This window comes from Molothrus aeneus, chromosome 1 (assembly GCF_037042795.1).
Source record: "Molothrus aeneus isolate 106 chromosome 1, BPBGC_Maene_1.0, whole genome shotgun sequence".
NCBI classification, from domain to species: domain Eukaryota; kingdom Metazoa; phylum Chordata; class Aves; order Passeriformes; family Icteridae; genus Molothrus; species Molothrus aeneus.
The window spans coordinates 13,041,304-13,049,915 of record NC_089646.1 but is presented as its reverse complement, the minus strand read 5'-3'; the positions used below and the strand labels follow the sequence as shown (position 1 = coordinate 13,049,915).

The following is an 8,612-nucleotide window of genomic DNA, read 5'->3' as shown; positions in this document are numbered from 1 at the left end:
GAAAGACTATTATAAAAATGAAGATACTTATTTCATCAGATGTCAGTCTGTCTTTTTCCAATTGTGCACAGTCCCCCTTCTGAAGGTTTTAGTCCTATTTGGAATTTCTTTTAAACCAATCAGGACGTTGGAAAAATTTTACTGAACAAAACTTTATTATCAGTGTTTAAAAACAAAGCAAACAATCTTCTTATTTTCTAGTAGCCTTGGCAGCCGTGGAGAAACTTGAATGCCTCCCTCAGTAGCTATTTGCTGTGCTTGAGGGCGGGCAATAAATCCTGTGGGCAAACTGGGAACGGAGGGAAGCCGGAAAGGAAGGACTCAGGCAAGCAGGGTGGTGCTATCACGGCGGCGTTGGTGGTATAGTGGTGAGCATAGCTGCCTTCCAAGCAGTTGACCCGGGTTCGATTCCCGGCCAACGCAGCTTCGTTTTGACGCCGTTCCCAGCGGGGTGAGGAGGTGCTGCTATCCACTAATCCCATCCGTCCGCGGGGATGCGGGCGCCGGGAAGAGACGGAGCTTGGGGAGGTTTAGCACGGCCGGGTGGGCAGGGCAGGACCGGGGTCCGGCTGGGAATCCCACGTGGCACAAGGGCCGGCAAAGATGTCTCTGCTAGGTTTGAGAGAAGGGGGTGACTGTGGCTTTATTGCTCACAGGAGTTGCCCATAGGTAGAGGGAGCTGCCTTTGTGCTGGTGGGAGCGTCGGTCGCTTCTGGAGCAGTGTCGGTGTCCGGGTCTGGCCTCAGTACTGGAGATTAGTGGGAATTCTCGTCTATACAAGGATGGTTGGAGATTGTGGAACTTCTGATCAGAAGAGAGGGCAAAGAAGAGCAATCTTACTATTGGAGAAAATGTTTGAAGGCAGGGTGCAAATAGAATGGAGCCAGGCTGTGCACAGTGGTGCCCAGTGGCAGGACAAAAGGGAATGGATGGGCAGAGACATGTTGGAAGGTGCCCTCTGAACTTCAGGAAGCACTTTCTCATTTTGGGGGTGGCTGAGCACTGGTACAGGTTACCCCGAGAGAAGATTGTGGAGTCTTCTCCCTGGAGATTTTAAAAAGCTGTCTGGACATGGTCCTGGACAACTGTGTTCCTGCTTCAGCATCAGGGTCGAGAAGATGGCATCCAGAGGTCCCTTACAACCTCAGCCCTTCTGTCACCCTGTGCTTCAAGCCAAGCAGTCCAGCCAAGGCAAGAACTGAGGGCAGAGGAGCATACAAGGTGTTTGTGATTTCTCCAGGAGGGGGAACAGCACCAGGAGGGGGCTGAGTGAGGCAAGACAGCCAAGGGAAGGTGTGTTACTCCAGCAGAGCTGGAGCGATGCATACAAGCTGTGATTCACACAGAGACAGCAGCTGGTGCCTTCAGACGATACAGCAGAGTCTAGAGTTAAGCACCTCCCAGGAAGACTCGCTGTCTGTGCCCAGTCAGATCTCTGAGAGGGCCAACCAGTTCTGGTGATGCAATTAATCACTGTCAATCCCATGGCTCAGAATCTTGTTACACTTGAAACCTGACTCTTGACAACTCTTTCAGAGAAAATGTTCCATCCCAAAGCAATTTTGAAATAATTTCGATTATGTTTCCAAATATGATGATTGCAGACAGGACCTACTCACACGTTAGGCTGCGGAGAATGGAAGAAAATGCCATTATAATGAATGTTCACCTCTTTTGTTTCAGAGTCCCTATTTATTTTATTCCTCACACAGGAGAAAATGCACTCATAGATTTATAGAAATCAAAAGAAGGAAAGGGCTAAAGGAGCTGAGCTAGCCCAATGAGAAGTTCTGGCCATTTGCACTTCAGTTGACTAAGAATGTGTAGAGTTCCGAGGATGAGTGGACAATAGGAGATACAGGCTGTGAAAAATGTAGTTAAAATAGACCAGATAGATTTACAAAAGGTTGATATTTGGAAGAGGATAAAATCCTTTGTCCTTCTAGAAGAGAAGAGGTTCTGGCAGCAGTGGGTGGGTGCAATTGCAGCAGGAGACAAGAGACTGAAATTTAAACCATAGGGGTTTTACCTGCCCAGATTCTCATTGTAACTTTTTTGTTACTAAACTACTAAAATTAAGCTAATGGGTCAAAATTATTAATTACCCTATTTGAATAATATTAGACTTCAACGGGGAAAAAAATTACTTGTTTATGTAAGCCTGGATCCAAAGAGGGAAAAAGCTCCCATGAAAGCCTAGAAAATGTTCAAAAAGAGCTGCTGAACCACCAGGGATGCTCCACTTCTAGGCAAAGCCAGTGGCTGGATGGAGCAAGCAAAGCATCACACTCTGTAGGACACGGGTTACTCAAAGTCTACTAATAGCTACTCCTATCAACTTCAGGCTTTAGACTGAGCTCTCAGGTGACAGGTGAAAAAGGAGACAACAACAATATGAAACTGCAGGAGGGATTTGGACACAGTGTCATACATGCCCACAAATTACAAGTCAGTACTCCCTATATACTTTATCTTGTAGCAGTTCTCATAGATGTCACTGTGCTTGCCAGATGTGTTTCTTACAGTTTCTTATATCTGTGGTTTTCTGTAGTAAGTGGAAATACAAAACTTGGTATTTCTCTTGACTTAAAGGCAGTAACTTTGTTGAGAACCTGTAAGCTATGAGATGCTTCTGGATTGTATAATTTTTACTGCACAGGAAGGCGTGATACATTTTCTTGTTCAGCTCTATTTTGACACTTCAGTTGGAATTGTGCAAAGTCTTGAGATGCACAATGTGGGCACAGTGGCAGCATTCTATGCCAGCAATACTCATTTAGTAAGGTCTTACAGCTGATTAGCAATGAGCTGTGATGTAGGTTTGCAATCAGGTCCCAGGAAAGGTACAATGCCATTTTAGAAGCAGGATGAAAATCACATTCAGACACAACTTCATTCACAGAATTGTGTCTTAGAACCAGAGTATCACAGAATGGCCTGGGTTGGAAGGGACCTTAAAGATCTTCAAGATCTTCTGGTTCCAACACCCTGTCATGGACGGAACCCCCCTTCACCAGATTGTTCCAAGTCCCATCCAACTTGGCTGTGAACATTTCCAGGAATGCAGCAGCCATAATTTCTCTGGGCAACCTGTTCCAGTGTCTCACCACCCTCACACTAAAGAATTTTTTTCAATATCTAATCTACACCCACTCTCAGTTTGGAACCACTCCCCCTTATCATGTCACTGTATGCCCTTGTAAATATCCCTCTTTGTCTTTCATGTAGTTATTTGTCTTTGATTCATTCCTTCTTTTGAGTACAGGGAAAGAATTTACCTATTGCTCTTATGGATAGCTTAAAAACAGAAGGGAGAACTTAATCATTGCAGGAGCACATTATCTAAATATCAATCATAAATTTTCTACAAAATTTGAAGCACTCTTCTTAAAAAAAAAAAGAAACAAAAGTCCTCGAGCTTTTCATCCACAATAATCTGAGCTTTGATATTTTAAATATCAAGCATTAAACATTAAACTATCAAACATTAAAACTTTTTTAAAAGAACACCACAATTGTTTAAACAGTTAATATGCTGACTGATATAATTCTACTGCTTTCCTCAGCTTCCTACTCTAGTTCTGTGTATATTCACATTTTGGCATTTGCCTTACAATTAATTTATAGAATTTTAGAGTATAAAGCAGATACATTAATTTAGTGTTTGCTGCGTGCTTAGTGAAAGTAAGTGTAAAAATATTGAGGATCCTGCATTTGTACATTCTTGGTGCTCAAAGGAAGGGAAGGAAGGAAGGAAGGAAGGAAGGAAGGAAGGAAGGAAGGAAGGAAGGAAGGAAGGAAGGAAGGAAGGAAGGAAGGAAGGAAGGAAGGAAGGAAGGAAGGAAGGAAGGAAGGAAGGAAGGAAGGAAGGAGAGAGAGACACATATATACACCCACATGCCTTTCTGAGTGCATGATTTGACTAACATAGCCATAGCAGTCTTTCTGAAAAATGGATAATAACAGAGTATATTTTTTTCCATTTCTTTTCTTCATCTCTTCAAAATAGACTCAGGTAGTTTTTATGCTCTAGCATATTTTTGGACTATCCAGAAGGAAAAATATACTTCCAAGAATCTTATGAAAATTCCATTAACACATATCTTGGCCTGAGACTTCTTTGAACATCAAAGTAAGCTACAAGTTAATTCACTGGCATCCAGCTGCATTTGGTGCTGTGCTCATCATAGTGAGGAGGCCTTTTTCTGTTTCCATCTTTCACTGCTTATGTCAAACAGTTTACAGAGAGGCAATATTAATTCAGACAGAGTGCTAGGAATGCCATCAATGAGTTTGGGAGTTTACATTATGTTTGTGTGAGGTCACTGCATGTTGTCTTCAATGATCAATGACCTAGTGAATGCTTTTAAAGCCAGGGGCTACCCTCAGTGTCTTCAGTTACTCCATGTTAGGTTATGTTTTATTAGAAGGGCTCAGGCAATTCTTCTCTTGCATTTTTTTATAATGGATTTGTGACTGTTCAGTGTTTTTTGTGGCACTTCCCTGTACTCATAACAAGAAGTCAGATGACCAGTAAGATAAATGATATTTAACCTAGAGGTGACAGATGTAGCAGAGGTGAAAAGGTTATATCTATTAATAAACAAAGTTTGAAAGCCTTTTAGCACCATCTTTCACATCACGCTTATCTGACCTTTTGCACAAGATGACTTTCACAGGCTTATTACAACGAGAGGGGGAAAAACAACTATTTTTGTGGTTTTTCTTTATTTTATTTTAAGAAAATTAATCATTAAGAATTTTAAGTTGTCTTCCTGAATGAATGAATGAAGTGCTGGTGGTACTGCAGATGAAAACTGGATGAAAAACTTGGATTTTTCACTTGGAAGAAAAAATATAGTAGGTTTATTTTGGTCCCAGTGGGTGCTGACATTTTAACCCACTTATCTCTGATTTATTCAATCCTTGACAGTCCCAAAAAGTGATGAATTTTGCCTGAAGGCTCTGTAGGTGAGGCAAATTGACATATGCTTTTTCTTTCTGTTAAAGGGATAATCTCCTCTGCAGTCCAGTGGGTGAAGCAGGGGGAAATAGGAAAGGAAAATGTTCATGATAAGGATTTTTTTCCCCAAATTCCTTGAGTTTATTGTATAAAATGACCCTTTGAGTTTACTTCATATAAATGCAGCCTCTAAAGGTTAATGTCTACATGATCAATAGTAATCCACAGGTTGTTAAAAATAAAATTTGTAGCATGGTAAAGCCAAAAATAATTTGGGATATTCTTGAATACTTGTTTATTTTAACTTCTATGCTAATAAAAATGCTCAGAGCATACATAGACAGACTGTATATGGCTTAAGATCAGGTGGAAATGCATTTTATAATTCCACATTTAGACCACTTCCAATACACCTCATAGACCTCTAAGATCATCAAGTCCAAGCTTTGTTTGAACACCACCATGTCAACACAACCACATCAAGAAGTGCCATGTCTACTTGGCTTTTGACAGGTTTGACTTGTTCTGGGTTCCAGAGATAGTGACCCTCCCACTTCCCTGGGAAGCCTGTTGCAATACTTAGCCCCCCTTTTAGTAATTTTTTTTTCCTCATATCCTCCTTGAATCTCCCCTGGCACAACTTGAGGCCATCTTCCCTTGTTCTACCACTGCTTGCCTGCCTCACCTTTCTGCAACCTCTTCTTAAGAAGTTGTAGAGAATGACAATGTCTCTCATCAGCTTCCTTTTCTCCAGGCTGAAAAACTTCAGCCTCCCTGAAGTTGGATTTATGGTTGGGACCCTTCACCAGCTTCATTGCTGTTCTCTGGACAGGCCCCAGCACCTCAGGAGAGCCCAAAACTGGACACAGGACTTAGGGTGGGACCTCACCAGTGCCATGTACAGGGGCACCATCACTGCCCTGGTCCTGCTGGTACAAAACAAGGTGCCACTGACCTTTTTGGCCACTTGGGCACATTCTGGCTCTTGTTTAGCTGCCTGTCAACCAGCACACCCAAGAGCTTCTCTGCTGGGCAGTTTTTGAGCCACTCTTCCCCCTGCCTGGGGTTGTTGTTACCCAGGTGTAGGACCCATCGCTTCACTTTGTTTATCTCTGTACAACTGATCCACTGATCCAGCCTGTCCAGACTGGCCTGGAGCTCAGGGTCTGAAGTTTAGTTCTGTGCTGTAGCGCAGACAGATCCTGATCTTAAACTAAGTGTGATTAATATCAGGGAATTACCAGTAAAATCTGATCCTGCATTTCTGGGTCGTCTGTGAAGATGAAAGGCAAGGAATCCAAGTGAAAGAAAAATGAGTGGGGTATGGTCAGAATGTCTTGTTTCAGGGATTAATTTCAGGAATTAATTCTTGGAGGAAGGACAGGGTCCCACCACCATAGCTAAGAGTGCACACAGGAGTTTGCTTTTTTAATATCTTGAGGAGAAAAACCTTGTGTTCCCAGCTAGCACTTGCAATGTTTTAGGATGCTCTTGAAGCTGAAACTGAGGAAATTCACTTATACCGGACTGAAGAAATGTACTCCCAGGGAGCACAGAATTTCCTTCCAGGGCATGAAACATTGGCTGCCTCAGTAACTAATCTGGTCTCCAGCCTATGGATTTCTGGGAAGATGTGTCATCTTGCCTAATGTCAAGATGTGCAGAATGAGAAATGCAGAATCAAGAAGGTTATTTCTTCTACAACTGGCCATGCTAAGACTCCTGTCCTTTTAGTTAGATAATAGTTCATTTTTTACTGGAAATCAGTTGAGGGTTTTTTGAAAAATGAAATAAACTTAGATTTCTGCTGTTTCCTTGTCTCATTTTAGTTTAGGGATGAAAAACAAGTAAAAACTCTGACTTTTTGTCATTTATTCCCAATTTTCTTGTAGACATAATATAGAAATGGTAATTGAAGAATAAGGCCATCTAGAAGAAAGAAACATTAATTGATGTTTTATTATAAGTAAGTTACCTTAACGATTGCCATTTTCATAGGCATGCAAAGATAAATAGTGTTTTAGAATGACATAATGTGTCACCAACTGCCTGATAGAAATGATCAGAACTACGAAGAAAGCAGAAATTCTGAGTAAGTTTCCACTTCATAATTTTGTCTCGGCATTTATGTACCTCTTTTTTATCCGAGGCTGTCAAACTACTTCAGAGCTATTAAAGTTAAATGGCATAGTCCATTTTCCAACAGCACAAGGGCAAAATTTTGACTGTTGATGCACCCCATTAATTTAGAGGCCTAGGGCCTGATCCAAGTCTCCTTCAAGTCAAACAGCACACAGCCACTGAGTATTGGAAATTGGCTGACACCAGTAGCTGCAAGCAAAACCAAAGCAGTAAATTCTGTTCTCTCTGTTCTGCATGCTCAGCAAACCCTCATATGGATCCCCCATTTAAGAGACACTTTAACATATTATTCATTTAGCCATTATTTTTCATTCCATCCTGGAAAGTAATGTTTTATTCTCTCTTGATAAATAAACACACTCATATGTTTAGATAGTTTTCCAGATAACTAAATACCTCTTCCATTTTTTTATCTACATTTCTATCTGATGCTTCACAACAGTTCAAGTATAATAACCAGCCTAGTGCTTTTTCCAGGCTTGTACTAAGTCTTCAAACTGCTAAGAAAATGAAACATGAAATCAGGATTTATGTGACCTGGATGACATATGATCATTTTTTTAGATTAAAATAACCCAGCCTAAACCCACAGTGTGCTTAATTGTTTCATATTCCCAGTCACACCACTGCTTTGTGGCACTTATTTCTCTGACACATCAGACTGTCCCAAAGCAAACATTGCATTAATCCTTAGATTCTTTGCTCATTCTCTTATCTATTCATTGGAATTGAGACCTTTCTGTGCTCACACAAGAAGACTAGAACATAAATAATGCCCTTGTCAAATCATTCTCATTTCTCTTTGAGAATTCTTGATAATTCTAAAAAACCTTGAACAGAGTGACCCTCAGTAGCTGAGATTGGGAAGGCAGCATTGGGAAGCTGCCATGAAGGGCAGCATGTTCTGTCATCAGCAATTTCTTACTTCCAGAATCTGAGCTTCAGGTGTACAACACAATTTTAAAAGAAGTTTCTGTAATTTCCTTATATTAATAAATAATTTCATATTATTACAGTTTCACTTGAGAACAAACTGTTGATGACTAAAACTTGTACACTGCAGGTATTAATGAGCACTGAGGTCTCTTCTCTTTGGAAATTCATCAATAGGGAATGAAAAGGCAGTTTTTTAAAAGAAATTATTTTTATTAGTAAGGAGAAAACCCATGCTGGATTAGGTGCTTCTACAGCTCCTATTACCATAAATTTAGAGCAATTTGAAGTTTTTAGTGTTTTTGTGAAGTAGTGAAGAACTGTCCTTCCCAATTTTGCAGATGGGTGAAAAAAGGCAATGGAGCTACATTTTGTGTCTCTAAGGCATAAAAGAAGCCAACCAACTGCCTCAGGAAAATCTGTGACACAGCAGCTACTTGAATCCAGATTTTCTAATGGTCTGACCAGTGGGCTGTTCTTCCCATCCTGCAATTGGAAAAGTTATTTTAAAACTGCAAATATACCTTTTGGTGCCTCAGAATAGTCTCCTCTCAGCAACTTCTACCAGCAGCTT

The 8,612-nt window shown here is 40.9% G+C and overlaps 1 non-coding gene across 1 annotated transcript; it reads left to right on the top strand.

Annotated features, from left to right (window-relative positions):
* The first annotated feature begins 351 nt into the window (after positions 1–351).
* Positions 352–423, top strand: TRNAG-UCC (transfer RNA glycine (anticodon UCC)). Its single transcript has one exon. It is a non-coding gene; the product is annotated as a tRNA-Gly (tRNA).
* The last annotated feature ends 8,189 nt before the right edge of the window (positions 424–8,612 follow it).